Raw genomic sequence first — 25034 nt, 5'->3', positions numbered from 1 at the left:
CAGTCAGGGCCACCACGGGTTGGCAGAACTAAGCAAAGGGCCTTATTAGATCTCAGCCGATGGAATACTCCGTCGCAAACTGATATCCTGTCCGCCGTATTATGAATTTCCACCGGATATATTGGGATGATAATATGGAAGACGGGATATTCATCATGTTTGTGATGGAGTATTCCCCCTCCACCAAGATCTAAATCAGACCAAAAGTGTATCCTGATGTGAAACAGAGAAATAGTGTTGGACTCCACTACTGGCATGACCGCGTTCAACCCTAATAAGAGCATTCAGCTGCAAGATATTTCTGTACATGGATTTATCAAATTACAGGGCATTGATAGAGAAATCCCAGTGACAAGCTGTCACCAGTACTTTGAGGAGTCGATAATGAGCCTGGAATGTGGACGCAGCATTCCACTAAGTAGTTGTGAGAATGTGTACATCATTCAAAGCTGGAATCAATGAATGGTGGAATAGGTGGAATGGAATGGGATTAGTGTTCAGCAGCTGATTCCAATAGCCCACAGTAAGGAGTTTATGTGAGCACATGTGGAGCTTGGCATGAAGAACTATCCCTATACAGGATGCCTGAAGTTCCAGAAGCCCTTTGACCCACTAGGCTGTCACAGTCTTATGATCATGAAGTTATCAATTGTCTTACAGATCACTGTTACTCTCTCTGGAGGAGAACAGGCTTTCTTAAGGATGGAGGTCAAATTTGCCTTTATCAAATGAATCCACTTGGATGGAACCAAGGGGGATTTTAGGTGCTTCTCTAAAAACCCAAGCTTGAATAACTAGACTGGACTCTCCATCCTTATTTGGTTTTGTTCTTATGAGGTGGTTATAAAGGTTTGAATAGCATAGGCTATTCATGACACTTAATCAAAAATTATGGTGAAGATACAAAGGTTCAGCAATGAGACCAAATGCCAATTTCTTGTACACAAAATGACAATTTTCCAATGCAAAACAGAGGCATTGTGTGCTCCTCTTGGATTGTGATCATGGAAATAGACACCCAAAGGCTTCATAGAAAACAGTCAACCATCGCTTTTGTAGTGAAGGTGATGAGTACAGGCCCCAGCTGGATGTAATCCATCTGCAAAACCTCAAAGGGTGCAGTAGGCGTTACGAACCCTCCTGCTGGGGTCCGAGTCCCCTTTCCTGGGTTGTACCGCAGGCAGATCATACAGGTCTGCACCACTCTCTTTGCCGTGCTAGCAATCTCTGGATGCTCCCAGACTTGGGTAAGCAATTTTACAATTGCGGAAGCTCCAACATGTGCTAGCCCATGTGCCATCTGAACCATAGGTTGTACAAAAGCTGTGGGTAATTTCCATCGATCCATCTGCTTATTTCTCCAGCAACCCTCATCATCCAATTCTCCCTCACTTGTGGAAATATGGATTTTTCTGATCAGTTATGTCCCCTATCTTGGACCCCAACGGTTTCATGTATGAATCACAAGTACATGTATGTTCCCTCCAGTTCCAGTTATGAAGACGCAAACACATGTGCGTCCACCGTCAACATGTCCTCTTTCAGATCCGCCATGAATAGGCCGGATATTCCATTCCTAAGTATGAAAGGCCACCGGCTTTATATGGTTCACTTATGCCATTTTACAGTCCAGGCAAGTAGGCCCTGATTCTGTCATCAAGTTTTTCTTGCCTTCTGCCTCTGAAAACTCCAGTCTGAGCCTGCATCTGTGACCATGAACTTTGTCTCATTCCCTGCGCGGCCCACGAAGCCTGACATCAGCCTGTTGCCTGCCAAAAACTGTATTTCACCTTCGAAATTATCTGCTCCGCTCCCTGCCCAATGCATTCCTGTCTAGTAGTTTAAGTAAACATTCTTCCAGCTACCGAGCACAGGCCCGGCTTCTCTGTCTTTGTACAAGTAATTCATAGCTCTATTATTATGGAAGATTTCTGCCCTCGCATCTAGTGTAGACACTTAGACGCTTGTACACGCACTAACAGTCAGTATAGTCAGTATAGAATAAGATTCTACTCTAAGAAGACCTCACTTTTGGATAAACTAGTTCTTTAAACATAGGATGTTAGATATGATTGGGGATTAGGTTGACTTGACCCTCCAGACTTCTGTCGCCACATGTAGAGCTAAATGTCAAGTCCCCTTTCACCCCCTAGTTGCACGTCAATCACACGTCATGCTGCTGCGCGCGCATTTCTGCCAAGTATTTCTGCTGACATTGCGAAATTCTTTCATGGAACCACCCTATTATGACATCACACCTGATGACGTTCTTTAGTCGCACCCAGTTACGCCTACTTTTGCTACGTATGTATATTTTATCTACACTATCAATTGTTACGCCTCTTGCATTTGTTTCACTGTAATGCCTATTGTATAAAAGTAATTACTTATCAATAAAGTATGTACTTCACTTCCTGAACCTTCGTGGTGATGGAACTTGGAGCAACCGATTCGAATCGTCCATTGGAATAAAGCCCATTCCGAACCTCTAATACCACGGATTCTGCCTCTTATTTACTGAGCTATTTTTATTATGTTTCTGTATCAAATTAAGTCCCGGTAATTAAATTATTTACCACATAAATGGCGCCCGAATAGGGACACTTTCCCATCTCACGCGCCGGCGGTGCGTTGCAGGCCCGGTCTCCTGCCACAGCTGGACGGACAACAACGCGTACCAGCAGGATTTCCTGTATCTCCCTCCGGTCAAGCGGGGGCGACTGAGGCTGCGATCAACACCCAGACGAGGCGGTGAGAAGTGCGAAGTATCCCGACCAGAGCCTAGCTGAGAGAGCAAGATCCGAGGTACACAGAGGCCCACCAGTTTCCGAAGTTTCCGAAGTCCCGAGTCGAGTCCAGTCCGGTTCAAGTTCAGTTCAGTTCCGAGGCCTTCCGTTCCGAGCTACCCGGTGAGTACCATTACTGCGGAGGCGTTCTGACGTGCACATAGGTTGTGCCGGTCAAGACGGGTTTGGGTACACAAATCCGGTCTGCACTGTTTTAGCAGTGTATCTGTACTGTTTAGCAGTATATCTAGTATATCAAGTATATAAAATTCAGAATAAATTCAGCTAATGCCGAGTATTATGTTTAGTGATTAAGTTTTCTTAGATCATCATCATCATTGTTGCTCATTTAAATGTTAAATGTTAAATGTGTTAATACGTCCTACATATTGTGGTATGAATGACTGTTCATTATTGTGTTTATTGTATTAAGTTTGTTCAAAATCAAGTATCAGATCAGTTCTCAATATGCCGCTCTTTTCGAAATTAAGACAGATCACAACCAGAAAAGGGGTACTCGAAGAAGCTGTTCCTATTCCTCCTAGGGACACTCCAGGGTACTTCATGTATCATAAACACGGCTTAGACGCTATATTATTTCTTGATTTATGGGTAGACTACACCAAGGAATTACCAGAAAGTCAGAGGTGGCCCGCAGCTGGGACCTGGGATGCAGAGTGCATCATGAAAGTAGAGGAAGAGTTATGGAAAAGGAAAGCCAGACAGTCGCAGAAAGACGCCGCTGAGTTATGGCGTAAGGAATCTCATAGACGTACAGAAAAAGCACTCCGACAGGAGGAGAAAAATAAGGAGAGTTCAAATAAAGTCCGAGAAAATCTATTAATTGAAGAAGGTACACGAGTGAAATCAGAACAAGTAGACAGACAAAGAAATGCTCTTATGAATGGTATGTACCCCCTCCTGGCCGAGGGATTACCTAAGGCTACTCCGGAGATACCAAAAGACTTGCCACCCCCATTGTTCCCAATAAAAATGCATTCTAAAGGGCATCCTAGAACAGCAGAAGATGTTTTTCTTTCCTCATATTTAGATGACGCAGCTCCCGAGTATGCTAACCCCGCCCCACATAGACCGTCTGCCGGGGTGGTTCAACGCCAAGATCCTGTATCTCTACAGCAACAAATCCTGACACAAGTTCCGGCAAGCACATCTGTTTCCGCATCCGTTCCTACAGCTACTTCTATAGCTGTGTCCTCACCTATAGTTGCTGTATCGCGTTCAACGAATCCTTTCACGCCCGATACCCCAGATGGGGCTACCGGAGGTGCTACCAACATTTTTTCTACGCCACCCAGAGTAAATAAACTTACCTTTCAAGAATCAGCACATCCACGTACTCCCAAACTCATAAATGCCCGCACGCTTAAGGAACTTCTAGTAGATTGTAGATATGACCCTGTGCCCGGCAAAGAGGACGAAATGATCATGGCATCATTACGTATCAGACGAGCCGCGGTGTATTTAGGGAAGTTACCAGGAATGACTGTGCATCTAGATAAAATATACCATTTTGTCCAAACAGGGCGAGATTCTGAATGTATTAACAGAGCTATGGAATACCAGAAAGTGGAGATACAGGGGGAATTGTTACGTTTCCTCATAAATTGTGTGATCCGAAATCAAGACCGACCGGGGGTAGATCCGGAAGCAATGCAAACTCTTACCAGATGGAGCCAGAATATATCAGAAGGGAGACATGATAAGCAAAATTGTATAATAGCCATGTGCCGAAAGATCCGTAAAGAAATAGAACGCCTACACGAAGAGAGATTAGCGGTAGACCAGTTCGAACAAAGCGAGGAGGAAGAAGGATCAGGACTGCCCACAGGACAGTCAGAAACAATAGCCTATGTAGGTAGAGGAAGATCCTGTAATACTACTCGATGTTTTATTGACCCGATACGTCCGATATGCCCAGATAATAACAGGAATTTCCAAACACCTATAATAAATATAAGGTCCCCTGAGCATTCGTTCCAAGTCGCTGACAAATTACTCCGAGAACGAAGGGGTTATCATTTACTCGATTCTATGGATGAACAAGAATTAGCCAGGTCAGCCGTTCATTGGGTTGACAGTCCCGGAAAATATGGTGATGATACAGTAGCACACACATTTTTGAACCTCACCCCAGATGAACAGCGTTTAGCTGGGATTTATATGATTCAACAACTCCTTATACTATATAAAAGCCAACATTCAGATCCTGGTCCCTTACCTGATATATTGACTGAATTACTCACGAATAGATGGAGAGGTTCAGGTACTAGGTTAATTAGAGAAATACTAGAATCAAGAAAGCAGTACATTCTTTTTGTATGTCCAGAACATGTCTCACTGCCCATCAAGGAAAGAACCACGTATTACATGGACAGACAGAATCCCTTACGAGAAGTACACCCAATAAAAGGCGAGGACAATGAGTTTAAACGTGTATTTGTATATACACCCATATCGAAAATAGAATTGTTACAAATGAAGAAAGTGGTACCCAGTCATGACAAAGACCCAGCGGGTTTCCACCGAGAAATTAAAGACATGTTACTCATGGGAGAGTATACCTATCCCGACATTATGACAATATTAAAGGTATTAATGCCTGCTGGCATTTATGAAAAACTTAAGGAAAAAGAGTGGGAGGTGGGAGACCAAAAGATAGACTGGACAGCATTAGAAGCAGAAGAAAAGGCCCGAACTGCAGGAGCAGGGCTTGGGGATAAAACTAAAGCACTACCAGGTTTACTAGTACAGGTACTGCCACGTTTATTAACTACGAAAAAGGAAGACTGGGGTACAATCTCAGCCTGTAAACAAAAGCAAGATGAAGACACTAGTGATTTCTATGCCCGATTTGAAAAATGTTTTGGTATAAATAGTGGCATAAAAGCAAGTAGCGAATCATACCCACATCTGTTTGTGACAAAATTAGTCGAAAATTCCTTACCCCAAGTGAAGAATAGAGTATTGAAATTCGAGAGTACCTGGCAAGGTAACACCCCATCACAAATGTTACAAATGTTACAGTATCATCACAATAGAATTAGAGAGGAACAAGAACATGAACAAAGACGCATGAAAGACACAAAAATGAAAATGCTAGTCTCCCAGACAGTTCCAGCTGAAGGACATAAAAAGGGTATGACACATTCCGGTGATTCAGCAGGACCTGTAAAAGGGACATGCAACTATTGTAAACAGCCAGGACATTACATACACGATTGCCCAGTCCTGAAGCGTAATATCGCCACAGGTATTACAAAAGAAAGACCACGGCCACCTAGACAGGATCAGAATGAACAAGGAGCCCCGCAGCATGCACAGTCCATGCCAGCTCCACCACAGTCTATACAGTTTGTGCCAGCTGCACCAGCGCTGCCTGTTGCTGCCACACAAACCACGACACGACAGCTGTATCAGACCGCACAGTACGATTATCCCGATTATCAACGATACGCATGAACCAGCCTAGAGAGGGAAGTTGACTTACCCCTTATCGAGGTCCCTGTAGACCAAGAAGGACCTTATGTACATAGTGAATTATTAGGCCAAGATAGAAAATTTTTACTTGATACAGGGGCAAGTCGAACAACCATAAAACGTAGTGAAGTTCTAGGGGCACCCCTCTCAGGCTCACAGAATATTTCCCTTGGTTTTTCAGGAAAACCTATTGTTAATGAAGTATCACAGCCTCTTCCACTTACGATAGGACCTTTGACCCGAACTACAGATTTATTGCTTACTAAATCATGTCCAGAAAACTTGTTAGGTATAAAAACACTGAAAGCTCTAGGAGCTATAATATGTTGTTCTCCGGAAGGAGTAAGATTGTTTTTACGTGATTTCAAAGGTCACTATGTGTCTAGAGACATGGATCCCCGACTGCAGACTTTACCTACACATTTCTGGGCACAAGGCCCTACTGATGTCGGTTGCATGAATATTACACCATATCGAGTTACACTAAAGGCAGGAGTGGTACTACCACGAATGCGACAATACAAGTTACCACCAGATGCTGTAGTGGCTTTACTGCAAATCATTGACGAGCTCATTACCCAAGGAGTGGTTATGGAAACAGACTCCAATGTATGTAATTCACCGATAATTCCGATTCTTAAACGAACAGATCCAAAGGCCCCGCCAGTATATCGATTGGTTATTGATCTGCGCGAATTGAACAAATGCATTGTACCACAATTCCCTGTGGTCCCAGATATCTCGTCATTACTGACAGCTATTGATTCCGAAGCAACATTCTTTACTGTAATTGATCTCAAGAATGCCTTTTTCAGCGTCCCAATAGATCCGGAAAGCCAATACTTGTTCGGATTTAGTTTAAATGGACGTAGCTTTAAATTCACACGCGCACCTCAAGGATTTACAGAAAGCCCCAGCATCTATAGCCAAGCACTGAAACGAGAACTCGACAGTATCCACATGCCAGTCAACACTGCCCTGCTTCAATATGTCGATGATCTGCTGATCACCGCTAGAAGCGAACCAGAATGTGAGAAAGCATCACTGACAGTTTTACAATTTCTAGCCGAAAAGGGGCACAAGGTGTCCCCTTCTAAGCTGCAATTCTGTGTCCAGCGAGTTGTTTATCTTGGACACTCGCTGTCCAAGGAGGGAAGGCAGCTTACACCCGACCGCATTCAGTTAATAGCTAACATGCCAATACCCAAGACACAAAAGGAGGTGCGGGCTTTCATAGGCCTCACTTCATATTGTAGGCAGTGGATCCCTCAGTATGCATTTTTAGCAAAACCACTCATTCAATTGACAACACAGGAGGCAGCCACATCGACTGTTCTCCCTTGGACTCAGGAACATACACAAGCTTTTGAAAGCCTAAAGAAAGCCTTATGCCAAGCACCTGTTTTAGCAACACCATGTTACAATAAACAGTTTACACTCTTCGTTACAGAACGCGAAGGTACTGCCTTGTCAGTACTCACACAGGAACAAGCAGGATCATATAAGCCATGTGCTTATTTTTCTAGTACATTAGATCCCGTAGCTCAGGCTTTGCCTGCATGCCTAAAATCAGTGGCAGCAACAGCTTTAGCAATCAGACAAAGCGATGCCATTGTGTTAGGACATCCATTGACAGTTCAAGTACCACATGCAGTAGAGGTTCTTGTGAATAGAACGCAAACACAACACTTGACTATAGCGCGACTTACAGGGTATGAATTAACATTGTTTCAGCCACATATAGAAATCAGACGTTGTAATACATTGAATCCTGCCACACTTTTACCTGTAATCGGAACAGACCCACTAGCTCATGATTGTATTGAAGTTATTACAATCACGACGAAACCCAGACAAGACTTGACAGATGTCCCATTGTCAGACCCAGACCTGACGTTGTATGTAGATGGTTCATGTATGAGAACAAGTACAGGAGAATTAGTGGCCGCTTACGCAGTCACAACAGACACTGAAATCATTGAAACAAATTGCATAAATACCTTGTCAGCTCAAGCCGCAGAGCTCATCGCTCTGACACAAGCCTGTATTCAAGCCACAAATAAAAAAGTCAACATATACACTGATTCACGTTATGCATTCGGAGTTGTACATGACTTCGGCGTGCTGTGGCGAGAGAGAGGTTATTTAACTTCTCACGGTGCCCACATTCAGCACGGACCCCTCATTCATGCCTTATTAGATGCAATACATCTACCCACTGCAATATCAATTATGAAATGTAAAGCTCATACGAAAGTTACTGACATCATTTCTCAAGGCAATGATCTAGCTGACAGAACAGCTAAACAGACTGCCCAAACTCAAACATCCGACATGACAAAGACAATAGTCCCGACGCCAACACATTGTATGACGGTTAAAGATCCCACTCTTGACGTAATTGACATACAGACACATGCTACACCAGACGAAATAAAGAAATGGACTGAATTAGGAGGGATCCAAACGGATCAAGGATGGATGATGAAGGAAAAATCTGTGTGGTTCCTTCCTGATTCAATGGTCCAAGTCATTATTAACACTATACATAGTCCAGCGCATCTAGGAGAAAAAGCTATGCTAGACAGCATTCAACACATTTGGTTCAACAAACATTTACGAGCAGCAGCCAAACAAAAAGTTCGTACCTGTATGATCTGTTGTCAGTTCAACCCAGGAAAAAGCGTTCCTGTAGAACAGGGTGGATTTCAGCCTCCTGATCACCCTTTTGAAGTCCTCCAGATGGATTATATCCAGATGGAACGATGTCGAGGATTCAAATATGTTCTCGTAGTTGTCTGTGCTCTTTCCCGTTGGACAGAGGCATACCCGGTTTCAGATTACACTGCCCCGACTACTGCCAAACAGTTGGTTCGAGAATTCTTCCCACGATACGGTTTACCACGTGTTGTCTACTCAGATAACGGCCAGCCGTTCTCATCCGAACTAATGAAACACGTTTCACTTTTGTTAGGCTATCAGTGGAAATTCCACTGTGTCCGACACCCCGAGGCAGCAGGTCTCGTAGAAAGACATAATCAGATCCTGAAAATCAGATTGTCCAAAATATGCAGAGAGAAAGGTGTCGACTGGGTAGTAGCATTACCAGTTGCACTCTTTTACATGAGAATGGTAGCACACTCTCGAACAGGGCTATCCCCGTATGAGGTGATCTTTGGCAGACCACCAAATATGTGGGGGACGCCGATACCACGCAAAATAACTGATATTGACTGTAATATGCTGACAGATTACTTGGCTTCCTTGATGTCTGCACTACAATCTTGTCGTTCACAGGTAGCTGCAGCCTTTCCTGACAACACTGAGGTGAAACCCCATGACGTAGTTCCGGGGGACCTGGTCTTGGTGAGGAACTTTGATCGGAAGACTCAGCTGGATCCTAGGTGGAAGTCGCCGCAACTGGTCTTGCTCACCACAAGGACAGCCGTGAAGATTGAAGGCAGAAAAGGCTGGGTTCATTCAAGTCATATCAAGAAATTTCATGGACTACCATCGGATGTAAATACCACACCTCGTGTGTCCTCACCCATTGACTCAAAACTTCCTTTGGTTGAAATAAGTAATCACGAACTATACAAACTAAAACTCAGGTCTAGCCAGTCAGGCAATTTGATTGTTTAAGTCCTCTCCAAGGTGAAGCGGTTGAATTTGTCTCTGACATGTATCCCTTAGACCTGAATAGAGAAAACACCCGAAAAATGTTGAAACGACATGCGTACTGTAAATCACTGCGTAGTCATTGCACAGTGACGTTATTAATTTTGTTTTTCTTAAGTCTTTTAATAATTACTGCAAGTATATTGTTGCACATATATTATCCTATTTCTAGACATGTTTATAATGTTACTGCTGAACATTCTTTTAGTGAATTACCTCCGCATGAGTTGTCTTATAGATTTGCGCTGCGCAATAACACGTTTATTAGTATGTTACATCATTCCCATCAGGTTAGCAATGCTACAAATTGTTGGATATGTGGTCGACTCCCTCCCTATCAGAATTATAAAGGAATTCTACCTCTCTTTCCATACCCGTTCACACACAATGGCTCCTGTGGAGCATGGTTTAGTTTAATTAATTCCCTAGATTCGAATTCTGCAGTTTATCAAGATAACTGGGTATGGGGAAATTTGAACTTAGTTTTACTTAAAGTCTGCTACCCTAACAAGGAGGGACTTCCCAAAAGAACAGGAACTGATCTAGAAAATGAAGTATATGGATTAGGTAATTTCACGCTTAATCTTATGATCCTAAATGTCGAATCCGAAGCTACTCCAAGTTTGCCCGCTATGTCAATATTTCCAGTAAAAGGTGAATTATGTGTAAGAAAGAATGGTTCCATACATATGGGCCATAGTAGATGCACCACTGTAATAGAATTTAGTGATCAAGGCAAGTCTACATTTAGAGCTTCCCGCCATTCCTATTTCATATGTGGTCAGACGGCATATGTACGTTTGCCTCTAGATTGGGATGGTACCTGCTACATTGGATTCCTTTTGCCACCTGTTTTCCTAGCTCCTCCTGATTATCACAGAAATACTCATTTAGTACACAACAGAGAAAGGAGAGATCTCCCAATAGTCGATTACACTGAAACAGCATGGGAAAAATACACAGATTTCAATAAAGGTCTCTTTCCCTATATAGGTACAGTTACTAATAGTAAGCTGATACGTAGATTAACTAGAACCCTTGAAGCAGTAGTGAACGAAACTATTTCCGCCTTAGGCAATTTAACAGAAGAGCAGTCTGCTATGCGGATTGTTGTGCTTCAAAATCGTCTTGTCCTTGACGTCATCCTGGCCGATAGGGGCGGAGCTTGTAGGGTCATCGGATCAAGTTGTTGCATTTTCATACCAGAAAATTCGCCATCTGTATATAAAGCCATAACTCGCCTTCATAAGATTGTAAGCCAGATACACCAGAATCCAGGCACCTGGACTTGGTCCGGTTGGTTTTGGAGTGTATTATCTACCTTTGGATGGAAGGTCCTATCCTTCCTAGGTATTGGCCTTCTCATACTATTCAGTTGCTGTCTATGTCTACAATGTGGACCAGCGATCTGTGGTCTGTGTGCCACATCGTGTATTCCACCACCCAGATTTCATTCATCCCAGAAGAAAAAAGAAGAACAAATGATGCTATATGAACAGATCAACGGATTGATGAAGATTGATATCTCTTAATGGGCAAGTAGGGGACAAGGAGGGAATGTGGAAATATGGATTTTTCTGATCAGTTATGTCCCCTATCTTGGACCCCAACGGTTTCATGTATGAATCACAAGTACATGTATGTTCCCTCCAGTTCCAGTTATGAAGACGCAAACACATGTGCGTCCACCGTCAACATGTCCTCTTTCAGATCCGCCATGAATAGGCCGGATATTCCATTCCTAAGTATGAAAGGCCACCGGCTTTATATGGTTCACTTATGCCATTTTACAGTCCAGGCAAGTAGGCCCTGATTCTGTCATCAAGTTTTTCTTGCCTTCTGCCTCTGAAAACTCCAGTCTGAGCCTGCATCTGTGACCATGAACTTTGTCTCATTCCCTGCGCGGCCCACGAAGCCTGACATCAGCCTGTTGCCTGCCAAAAACTGTATTTCACCTTCGAAATTATCTGCTCCGCTCCCTGCCCAATGCATTCCTGTCTAGTAGTTTAAGTAAACATTCTTCCAGCTACCGAGCACAGGCCCGGCTTCTCTGTCTTTGTACAAGTAATTCATAGCTCTATTATTATGGAAGATTTCTGCCCTCGCATCTAGTGTAGACACTTAGACGCTTGTACACGCACTAACAGTCAGTATAGTCAGTATAGAATAAGATTCTACTCTAAGAAGACCTCACTTTTGGATAAACTAGTTCTTTAAACATAGGATGTTAGATATGATTTGGGATTAGGTTGACTTGACCCTCCAGACTTCTGTCGCCACATGTAGAGCTAAATGTCAAGTCCCCTTTCACCCCCTAGTTGCACGTCAATCACACGTCATGCTGCTGCGCGCGCATTTCTGCCAAGTATTTCTGCTGACATTGCGAAATTCTTTCATGGAACCACCCTATTATGACATCACACCTGATGACGTTCTTTAGTCGCACCCAGTTACGCCTACTTTTGCTACGTATGTATATTTTATCTACACTATCAATTGTTACGCCTCTTGCATTTGTTTCACTGTAATGCCTATTGTATAAAAGTAATTACTTATCAATAAAGTATGTACTTCACTTCCTGAACCTTCGTGGTGATGGAACTTGGAGCAACCGATTCGAATCGTCCATTGGAATAAAGCCCATTCCGAACCTCTAATACCACGGATTCTGCCTCTTATTTACTGAGCTATTTTTATTATGTTTCTGTATCAAATTAAGTCCCGGTAATTAAATTATTTACCACACACTGGACCATTGCTCCCGTTCTTTATCAGAAGCGGTCCTCTGTATTTCTCGCACTTCTTCCTTCGCATCATGCCATCTTTCTACTTGCGACTTCACTACATACATGGCAGTAGCACCGGGCTGCATCGCAGTCTCCCGCGCCACCCGGTCTGCTAACGCATTCCCTTCTCCAACTTTATCGACTACTTTCCTATGGGCGCTACATTTAACGATGGCAATTTTCTTCGGATATGTCAATGCAGTTAAAAGATTATGAACTAACTCCCCATGCATTATTTGTACTCCATGCGACGTTAAGAACCCTCTTTCCTTCCAGAGCAGGCCGAAATCGTGCGCTACTCCGAAGGCATAGCGGCTATCTGTATAAACATTCACACACAATCCTGTACTGAGCTCACATGCTCGTGTTAATGCTATCAGTTCCGCTGCTTGAGCTGATTTCTGTGGTATACGTGCTGTCTCCACTATTGTTTGCAATGTGGTAATCGCATACGCTGCTGAAGTCGTACCATCTGGTAGCTTCAGGCATGACCCATCCACCCACAGTTCTCCATCTACATCTGAAAAGGGCGTATCCTGGAGATCAATACGACCCTTTGTTTGTTCCTCGGTCACAAGGATACAATCATGTGCTTCTCGTGCCTCAGACCGAGTCTCGGGGTATGGCAACAATGTAGCAGGATTTAACGTCACGCACCTCTTCAACGTAATATGAGGAGCAAAAAGCGTCAGCTCATATCCCGTTAAACGGGCACTAGTCAAATGCTGCGTCTTTGTCTGATTAAGCAGGGCATCAACAGCATGGGGGACTAATACCAACAGCTTATGAGATAACACAATTCCCTCGCTCTGGCGTATTGAAACAGCTGTCGCCGCGACCGAGCGAAAACAACCAGGCAATGCTCGGGCAACAGGATCAAGTACAGCCGAAAAATATGCACAAGGGCGCTGCTTGTCGCCGTGCATCTGCACTAAAACTGATAATGCACATCCATCTTTCTCATGCACATAAAGCGAAAAAGGCTTGGTATAATCGGGAGTCCCTAACACTGGTGCTGAACAGAGAGCCTGTCGCAGTTTCTGAAAGGCAGTGTCACACTCATTCGTCCAAGGGAGCGGGATAGGTGTATCTTTTGTCAAAAGGGCTAACAATGGCTTGGCTATGTACGAAAACCCTAATATCCACTGCCTGCAAAAAGAAACAAGACCCAAAAATGCGCGCACGTCCTTCTGCGTGGACGGCGTCGGTGTATCCAGAATCACTTGGACACGATCTGGTGTGAGTGCACGTCCCTCCTTAGACAAAAGGTGACCTAGATAAGTCACCTATGGTCTACAGAATTGCAACTTTTTCCGAGAGACTTTGTGATTGTGGGATGCCAAAAAGGAAAGCAAAGACAACGTACTCGTTTCACACAACTCCGGAGTGTCAGCCGCCAGCAAGATGTCATCGACATATTGAATGAGGGCGACACCCTCAGGCAGCACAAAGGAATCCAATTGTCTTTTCAAGGCTTGACTGTAGATGCTAGGGCTTTCCGTATAGCCCTGGGGAATTCTACAAAATCGGTAAGACCTATTATTTAGAGTGAAACCAAAAAGATATCGACTATCGGGATGAATGGGAATCGAAAAGAAGGCATTTTTCAAATCAATAACTGAGAACGTGGTCGCCGTAGGCGGGACCAAAGTAAGCAACGTCGTGATATCCGAAACCACTGGGTACTGAGGTATCACGATCTTGTTTACTTCTCTCAAATCAATGATAAACCGATAGACTTTGGCATCCGTATCCTTTTTCAGAATGGGTAGAATCGGGCTATTACAAACATTATAGGGAACTTCTTCCACCACTCCCACCTTGATCAAATCCTGCACAATCTGTATAAGAGCCTCTTCCCCCTCCTGCGAAATACGATACTGGGGAAGGCGTGGTAACACCGCCCCCTCCTGGACACTAATGTGAACAGGCGGAATCACCATCTGTCCCACATCAGTATCCGAGGTGGCCCACAGAGCACGAGGGAGGGCAGCTAACACAGCATCTTCTGTAACCACACACATCCGTTCAGACAGGGGGTAATTGTCATTCAATATCACCCGCACTCCAGCAGGGGAACACCGGATCGTAGCTCTGAAGTGCTTCAGCATATCAAGGCCCATAATATTGTCCGGCGTGTTCGGAGCTAACAAAAACGGACAGGGTGCAGAAAAGGAATTAACCTGAAATGTGAGGGGCTGCGAAAGAGGGCTTCGGGAGAGTGTTCCATCAAACCCTACCGATGTAACCATTAAGCCAGATGGGGGAGCCCTCGGAACCAATTGTTTAGACAGCGCACTACGAGTCGCTCCTGTGTCCACTAGAGACTGATCAGTGGAGCCCAAAACCTCAGCTGATACGTAAGAACCCTTCTGATCAACTGGCACCTCAACTGATTCTAACCCCCATCCAACGCATTCCTATGCATGCTGAGAATCATGGTACCCAGAACGGTCAATCCCCGACACTTGATACTGATTTTGCCGATCAAAAACATTAGACCTATCTCGTTGCTGCCCGGCAAGGTCAAAACGAGCGTGATCATTAGAATTTCCTCTAAAATTCGAGAAACCCCCTCTACCTCTCGGGCCACCCTGATGGTGTCCTTGACTGTGTCCCTGCCGCGAAGCATGCAACGCTGGGCAATCTCTGGCCCAGTGCCCCGATTGCTTACAATACGCACATTGATTCCTATTCAGATCAGATCGGCCCGAGGGAGGACCATAAAATCCTCCCCTACCTCTATTTACACCCCGTCGGGGCGGACCATATACTTGTGCTAACATCACCTTCGTTTTTAAATCCTTCGATTTCTTTTCCTCCTGCCCCTTCGCTTCTAGCTCCTGGCGCTCATAGTACTGAGCTATAGTCAGGAGGGCTGTCAGGGTCGTAGTGGACCAAGAACTTTCACTCGCTTTGAGGCGAGCTGCAATTGCCGGTAATAAATTTGCCACATATTTGTCAGCAAAAAGGTGCCGACCCGTATCATCCGTAAGAGACTGACCACTAAAATCATGGAACGTCTCTTCAAAGCGCGTAAAGAAATCTGCAACTGATTCATCGGTTTTCTGCTTGCACGAGGCTAGCATATTCCAGTCAATCTTTTTAGGAGGAATGATGGTCTTCAACTTAGTCAGAATAGCAGCGGGGAGATCTAAGATAATCTGAGGTGGTTTCTGCGCGGGCTTTCTCTCCCTATCCTCATCCTCAAGTTCAGACCATCGAGCCTTAAAAGTGGCAACATCATCCACCTTCCGCACGGATCGCCACATATCTGGTGGTAGAATAAGCCCAAAGAACAAATCTATATCTGCTAAGGTCATAATACAAGAATTCAAGGCCCCCTCGACTTCTTCGTAAAAGGCCGCTGGATTCTTGCGGGGATCAGGCAACGCATTCTTTAATGCCATGACGTCAGCCCTGTGCCAGGGAGTATAAACCCAATTATACACAAAATATCCCTTAGCATCGGCGGAGGTAATATCCGAGCTAGTCCCCGCTCCTTTAGGAGGAACATACAAAGGCGCCGCCTCGCGCATTGGTTTAGCATGCACTGGATCGCTCTTATCTGATTGAGAGGTGGATGAATGGCCGCCTCCGGTACGCGAATCCGACCGCTTTTCCTCCTCAAGGTGTTGGCGCGCTTTCTCTTTAAGGTCTGCTGCCACATCCCGCAACGCAAACAGTCGCCGAACCGCCTCAGGCGCCTTAGAGGGAGAGAAAACACCATTACGCACACACTCAAACATGTCTTGACGCGCACGCCGTTTACACATACACTGTTCCACATACTCAATCTTACGTATATCAAACGACCCATACAACGGCCACCGTAACTCAGGATCCTTCTTGGTATATTTCCTCCATACTGTGCTGTACATTATGGAGGAAAGACCATGCTTCACATACATATCCCTATTAGGAGTCCCCTCTGGGGGAGCTGGAGCAGATTCCTCGAGGTTTAACCGGTTTCCAAAGCAGCAGCACCACTTACGGAGTGCGCTAAAAGCAGGCATGCTCAAAAATAATGCAGAATATGCAGTATTTATCAAAAAAAATGGCACTTAAACGTTGTGCTATTCAAAGTTACACAGTTCCGGAGAAATATCTCCACATTACCTGCCTATATGTGTTGCAACGCATATATTCTCACAATAATCAATACAAGATATGACCGGTCATCACAAATCAAACTCAAGTAGCCAACCCAGGCTTCAAAAAACTCGGAGCAAGTACCGTACAACGGTTCTTACCAATCAAGAGTCCAGATTCCAACTGCCAAGCTCCGAAATTCGCCCAAACGGCTGTCACGGCAGAACCGACAGAAGAGAGCTCAGTCGAGGACCGGCGCCACCCAGATGGTCAGCTCGGAAGGGAAGGAAGAAAAACCTCGGGATGCCAGGACTAAAGTGCCTCCGGCAGTGATCACATCCCCGGCCAAATTCCTCACCTTCGTCGCGACCAATCCTTCGAGCATCCGAGTCGCCGATGAGCCCCACGTGACGGGCGCCAATTGATGAGTACAGGCCCCAGCTAGGCCCGCAGGACACAAGGGTTCGCTCTCCTGTAAAGAAATCTATAAGGAAGTTGGCACGGAAACTGCAAAGTACAAAGACACGGTTTATTAACCCTTAAGGGTGGTCCTACAATCCATACAATACCCTTCAGTATTGCATAGAGTAGCACAAAGAACTTGCATACACGGTCCCCTTTTATACACAACAGAGGGGCTCATAAGTGGGAGGATACAACATGAGACGAAGAATGTTACCTTTTATGGACATTTGCAATACAAGATCGATATGTGGGCGGAGCTGACATACTCCTTAAGCCCGCGAAAACATGGTCAAGCAAGGACTAACTGATAACAGATGTGGTCAAGTCTGGGCATGCGCCAGACGGACAAAGGAACTATTTATAGACTGTTACTAGGCAGATTACAAGAGCAACTAACACAAAGATAAGACTATTCTCGTGCTGAACACGTGGAGACATGACAATACAAAATGGAGTCCAGACTTCAGTCAACATAACAAAAGGGGCATGTGTAAAGCAGAAGAATTCATGTCTTTAGTAAATGCTTAATCACATCGAAGTTGCAATTTACAACAAAGGCACAACAATATATTTATTATGTTGCAGAGTAGAAATTGGAGATTTAATTTTGTCAGCCAGCAGCTCTCAACTGACTCTGGAAAATCTCAACATTCCAACGTCATAAGAATGCTGAAATCATCACATTCCATGCTTATCTCAAGTACAACAGCTTTGGACAGCTGCCAGCACATGAACTGAAATCGCAATCCTGAACTTCTGAAGTTGTAGAAACTGGCTCAGATAGTAGAGATCTAATATGAGTCACCTATTCTTTTTCCTTACATAGAAAAATTTGGAGTGATATGTCTACACGTATTCTGCCTGTGTCTGTTAAACTGCTTCACAAAGGAGGAGCTGCACCAAAAACTGCAGTAGTTCCTAGGATGATGAATGTGGAAGAAGCAACCTGGATGGGAAAGCATTGCCATGCTTTACAATTGATCAACGCATCAGCAGTTGTTTGTGTTAAAAGTAGGCCTGGGCTAAAATTTTGTTCCGTTCGCGGAAACTGCGATAATTTAACATTTTCGCGTTCCACGGAAAGCGCGAAAATGTCAAAATTTCCGCATTCCGCAGCTTTGCGATAATTTGGTTCTTGCTCGCGCTGTAAAATAATACATTCTCGCGCGCGCGCGATCGCCTTACCTGAATCCCTGCATTCGCTGACAAGTTTTCTTGATCCGGTCGCGTTCTCCATGAGATGTTGTATTGTTTTTAGCCATTTGCGCTGTCTCGCGACAGTTCGCGCCCGCAGTGACATCATGCGTCGCGCGATCACGTCTTTCTTCTCGCGATCATGCACCGCGAGACAACTGAAAACAAGATGGCCGCGCCCGCGAGCAACCGCATGGGTAAGTTGGCGAGCCGCAACCATGCAGAAAATCTCGCGAACATGCGGGAAAAAAACTTCTGCATCTTCGTGATATTTCCGCGTGTTTGCGATAATTTTTAACATTTTCGCGATAATTTGCGAAAGTGGATTTCGCAAATTCCGCCCACCCCTAGTTAAAAGGTGATAGTAGTGGGGAAGCCTCTTGCTGGCTTTAGAAGAGGCTGTGGGAAGAGCTTGTTCTAACCTCTAAAGAGCCTCTTGTTCAACCGGTTGTTCCGTACGGAAGAGGAGACTCCAGCCTGTGACTTGGAATGAACAACACATTATGCTTGAGAGATATGAAGGCCTTTGCTGGAACAAACGAGACTTTCTTGATGGTACCTGGATGGCACTTAGTGATGGCAACAGCTGTGCCCATCTTGTACTGCCCGGGGACCTCAAAAGTCAAGAAATCAATTACATTTTTGTCTATCAAAAGAGAAGTTAATTACTTTTCCAGGGGCCCCTGCTTCAGATCCAAGGACCCGAGCCACAACTGGACATAGGAACAGAGCACAATTCATGATCCTGCGGTGGAAGTCAGCAGATTTTATTTGTGGCATATTTTCCTCGCATAAGCATGACTTTGTACTCTTCCTGGGGACACCTTGGGAGAAAGTAGGTGCACTAGTCCAACTCTTGGAAGAGATAGAGAGCTTACCATGTCAGCATGTAAATGGCGTTTGCTTATCTCACGTAGAAATCCCAGACAGATACATTCCCCTCTCATATGTTTACAGACACTTGTATGTGGACATTGCTTTAGGTTTCATGGAAGCCACCAAGATCAACACAGGCTAAAATGAGGGATTCTCAGATACAAAGACTGGACTGGGCCTTGGATCTAGTATTTGTTTAATGATTTTACAATAACATGCTCAGAGAAAGGATGCGCTCATATTTGCTGTGCCTTCTTGAGAATCTGAAGCTCTATGGCCAGGCTGACTTTAGAGGGAGAGATGGTGCGGTTAACACAAGAGATATTGTTTGTCTCCAGCATCTGGGCTTTAATAGATAGTGCCTCCAACACTTTTCCGTGAAAGTACTGTACATCTTGGTTAAATGGAGGTCTCTAACAGCCCAGATAGGTGTCTAGGGTGGTATTGGTGTTCAGTTGGTATCTGGTTAACATGATAAGGATGGGCCCAATATCGCTGATATGTCATAGACAAGTTGGACTGGCTGAAACCGAGGTCGAGACTGATAGCTGGATTGTGAAATGCAGTGTAGGTTGGGCCCGGAAGACGTGTGCTTTGGACTGGTCTTCTATCTTGCCAGCAGCACCAGAAGAGGTGGGTGCTGCCTTGGGTAGTCTTCCTAGTCATGATTGAAGATATCCACTAAGGAGATTTAACAGGTAATTAATTCCTTGAGGCCATCATCTGACCTGGACATCAGAACTGCATCGTCTGGATAAAGTAGGCAATTTGTACATGGTTCATATATAAAGTAAAAAGGAGATGAGTCAGGACATTGCTCTGTTGAGCTCCTCAGGCTAAAACAAAACTGTGGAAGCATTCACTATTGGGTTTCACTCGTGTAGAAAAATCCAAATCCAAATTAATTGTTACAAAAATCAATAACGGCACGGTACAATCCTGGTTAGCCAAATATGTACCATAGCTTGGTTCTGTTATCTCAATCAAAATCTGAACTTAAGACGATGAAAACCAAGCACAGGGAGCCTTGTTTCATATTTTATAAAAACAGATTTATGTTAAGACACTGCTCCTCAGTACCAGGTCCTTCTCTAAACCCATAATGTCAATACCCATGAGTGTTAGTTTAAACCTGTCTTCGACTAAATAGAATCCTGACAACCACTTTAACTTCAAAATCAATAAGAGAAATTGGCTGATAACTTGACGTGTCAGTCATGTAAACTTTTTTAAAGGCTGGAATAATTGCAGATTGCAACCACGACGTAGGCACATGTGGAGTTCACGCCACTGCTTAAGAAAGGTGCCATACTCCTTTCCTAGCCCCGAGCACGGAATTCCCCCAGTCCCCGATCTGTTCCCCTTCCCCTCTTTAGACTCCTGTGGATGGCTGGGGTCCCCCATTCGGGGAGCACGTGCTGTTACTGTCGATTGCAGGTTGCCTTGCGGGTGTGGTTTTTGTGTTGTTTGTGTAAAATGAAACCGTATTGTGGGGTCAGAGTGATGTGGCCCACGACGCTGATACCTCCTGATTTTGCTCCTCTGCAACGCCAAGTGTTTTTGTATGTATGTCATATGCTCCTGTCATTCTAGCGGCCGGCCGGAAGGTTGTAGGCCCATACCTGTATATTCTTGAGATTGCAATAAACGGTTTAAAAAAAAAAAAAAAAGAAAGGTGCCATTAGGTTAAGATATTTTTTAATAAAGTTCCATTGAAACCCCATGAGGGACAGGAGCTACAACAAGAGGACACAATAGTATAGTTTCAAGAACCTCCTGGAAACTACCATATAATGGAGTAGAGCTAGCAGGCATCATTATACTATTTCCACTAAGTAGGCTCTGTATGCCATAAATAATCTAATAATGTAGCTGTCACATATTTTACTATTCTTCTATAAGCACAGCTGGCAATAACTTTTTTTTAAATTTGGAGAAGTCAGAGTTCATATGTTTACAAATTCAGTACGAAATATGACTGCAAAACAAATATCTAAATTCCAAAGTCATACTCATGCGGCTTACCAAATCAGTTTCTTCCCCTGCATTTCATCATGGTGAAACCACCACAGATTCCTTAAATCATCTGGCAATCATATGATATACCTGGGCTTTCCCCCCTTTCTGCCCTAAATTCACATGCTATTTACATAAAATCCTCCCACAGTTCAATATATTCGACCATTGAGCTAGACCTTAATGCATACAGCTTCTTGCAATCTCTGACTCTTATCATTTTTGATTTCCATTGTTCTAACGAAGGCAAAGCAAAGAGTTCTCCAATTCTGTAAAATTAACGATCAAGCAACTACTAAGGTCATTATAAAAATTATATTACTAGTTTTTTAACTTAATTGCAGGCTTGAGGAGTAGCCAAAAAGTATTATCTGAGCATACTCTATGAGGGTAAAACCGAATATAGATTTACAATACTGAGAAATTTCATTCCAATATCTTCGCAAGTTCGGGCATGTAAAAATGACACTAGTCGAATTAACTTCCAATTCCTTTCCGAGTATCTAAATCAATAAAATGGTGCTTGAGGAAAACATTTATGAATAAAAGCAGTAGTCCTGCAAAACAGCCATTTCGTTAAAAAAACTGCAATCTGCGAACATTTGCTGACTTTAATATAGAAATATTATAACTGTTTATCCTATATCAGGGATCCTAGGGGTAAAGTGATTCCCTCAGATTTATACCACTTCTCAGTTTTTAGAAAAGACAATTGTCTCTTTAGCATCAACTAATCTGGCGTTCTAATAGTGTAGGAGGCTGGCTTAGTATATGGTGCACACTTATTTAAGTGAAGCACCTTGCACTAATCCAGACAACCCTTATGGTGATTTTAGTGGTCTTAGACCACCATAGAAAGCTCTCTAAGTGGTAGCTGTTTGGAGCAGACTTCAGGCTTAGTCCAGAAGGAATGGTGACGCTGTGCACAGGGATTCTGTTTCAGCGGTTCCGACAAGGGATACTGGCCTCAAACTTGCTGAGAGGACAGAGGGGGCCTCGAGGGAGTTGCAAAAGCACCACCTGTGTTGCTGACCCTTTTGAAGTACGTGGGACGTCAGAAGCAACAGACTGGTCAGCTTCGTTGCAGTGCCTGTAGATGCAGGGGAGTGACTCCTTCACTCCAAGGGTGATTACTTTGGGTGTCCTGGATGCCCACAGGCCTGGAGAGGAACCTGGAAGAAACACAGGCACAAACTATGAAGATATGAAGAAGACGTGCAGAACAGTGAGACCAGGAGCAGCAGGTGTCTTCCTTGGTGCAGTCTCGTTTCCAGGCAAAGTCCAGCGAAGTTCAGGTGCCCAGGAGGTCAAAGTTGAAGTGGTTCTGGGGTTAAATCTTGTTCCACAACAAATCTGAAGAGCCACCCACAGGTAAGTCCTTAAGTGCCGTAGGGAAAGGGATGGAACGATTCAAGGGTCCCTCCCTGATGAGAGGCTGGACAAAGGGGAGGATACTCCAATGTCCTTTGTCCAGTTCTGCGCCAGAGTGGGAGCTATGGGCTCAGTGAACTGGCTCAAACTGGAGTATGCAAGGAGGGTTCACCAAACGTGCCCATCAAAGCAGTCTGGTGGTGCTGGTAAGCGCCCCCATCCCAGCCCAATACACTAAGTCCAGTCCGGGAGGTGGTCACAATGGAAACCAATTGTTCTACCTTCCCCTGCTCGAGCTCAGCTCAGCATGAATGAGGAGGGCAGAAACATGTCTGTGGTCGGCAGCAGCACTAGCTTGCTGTTAGACCCGGAAAGGCTGGTACCTGGAATACAATACCCTAGGGGAGCCCCCCAATAATTGGGATCATGATTCCAAACATGATGGTTTTGGTGCAGCCAATATATAGTTTGATATCTCGTAATTTACTGAATGTCCACGCTATGTATTAAATGACTGACTGCACTCACAAAGCCTGAGACACAACTCTGGGGTTTGTAGGGGTGTCCTGCTAATGCAGGAGTACCCTCACACTTATAACCAAGCACCCTGCCCTCAGGACTGAAGAGCCTGCCACGGGGTGACTTATGGGTTTTAAGTATAGTGACCTCAGATATAAGGAAACATATATCTGCTGTGAGAGGTGCAAGCACCAACACACACAGGCTGCAATGGCAGGCCTGTAGTCACAGTTTAAGTGGCCTCCCCTGGTTGGCACAATACATGATGCAGCCCATTGGAGACCCCTGGCGTACCTATGCCCTGGGTGACTCAGTACCATATACTAGGGGCTTAGAAGGGTACACCAGTTGTCAATTAGGAAGGAACCAAAGTACAGTGTAAAATTTAGGGAGACAGCACAGTGAGGGGGGTCCTGATTAACAGGATCCCAGTCAGACTAGTCATAAAACAGAATACAACTGGCAAAAAGTGGAAGTAATCATGAAAGCAGATACTACTTTTCTACAAATAGCTAATGGATCTAGTTGCAGTATTGCCTATCAAGTCTTCAAACAACTCTGAACAAGCCTTGATTGTTTTGGGATTGAGTTCCTTAAATAAATCTCAATTAAATGACAGAATGATTAAAGGACTTTAAGTAATTGATTTGTGGATCTATCTATGTTCAAAATTTCCAGTTGTCCTGTTTAAGAAAATCTGCCAAAGTAGTAAACCATTAAGCCCCATTTTTTAACCATATGTGCCTCGAGAATCGGGTGATCCTTCAGCATAGCATCTTTAAGCCGTATGGATGAATTCTGGTAGGGTATAGAAAATGCTCTGAATAATTGGTCCTTTCTTTTCAGGATCCATATCAGAGCTATATATCTTACTTTTTGATCATTTCACTAGATGCATAAAATCCTAGATATTATATCCGGACAGTATTTGTTTCACAATTTTTTTTTTCTGAATTATCATGTCTGGAATTTCTATCATGAAAACGAGAGGAGAAATGTGCAAACGTGGCAAAGTAATATTGCTATAAATCAGGAAGACCTAAGCTGCCCTCTTCTGTTGGTTTAAAGTGCTGACTGTTTTATAAGTTTAGATAAAAGACAAGTCAAGACTTTCTACAATCTAAAAAATGTCATGTGCAAAAAACATGGAAGTGAAAAGAATAAAAGGTTAAAAGGGAGTAAAAACGAAATACGGACTAGTGCTACTTTTGCTCTGATCGAAAATGGGAGTGAACATAGTAAAGTGTCTATAATGCATTTTACTAAGTAAATCTCAGTTTTGGTTTTATTACTCTTAAACTTACCAATCTCTTGAAACGCTAAAAAGGCCCCAAAAATGTTACACTGGCTAGCTGATTCTGGTTTTAAAAAAAGCATAAGATAATCAGCATAGAGTTAAATTTTTTATATTCCCATGTTTGGAGCACTGATCCAATTACTATCTCGAATCCACCAACGGTTCAATAAATAGGGCAAATAAAATAGGAGACAACAGACACCCTGCCTAGTTCCGCAGTGAATCTTACATTGTTCTGCATTTGCAGCATTTACAATCAATCGTGCTTGCAACCCTTTGTAGAGATGTTTTAATATGATAATAAAATAAAATGGATATCCAACCACATTTAAGAATAAAAAAGACTATCCGGATTAACCAAATCATAAACCTTTTCAGCATCTAAAAAACATGTGGGCCGATATCTGCTTATGTAATAAAAATCTAAGGCTTCAATCACACAGTGAGTATTGTGTC

The 25034-nt window shown here is 43.9% G+C and overlaps 1 protein-coding gene across 2 annotated transcripts in view; it reads right to left on the bottom strand.

Annotated features, from left to right (window-relative positions):
- The window catches only part of NBN (nibrin), a 443605-nt gene that overhangs the window by 250174 nt on the left and 168397 nt on the right, over window positions 1-25034 (bottom strand). The gene's annotated exons all lie outside the window — the stretch shown is intronic.

The sequence above is a fragment of the Triturus cristatus genome, chromosome 5_1 (genome assembly GCF_964204655.1).
Source record: "Triturus cristatus chromosome 5_1, aTriCri1.1, whole genome shotgun sequence".
Lineage (NCBI taxonomy): Eukaryota > Metazoa > Chordata > Amphibia > Caudata > Salamandridae > Triturus > Triturus cristatus.
The sequence above is the reverse complement of the archived record's forward strand: the minus strand, read 5'-3'. Positions and strand labels throughout refer to the sequence as shown.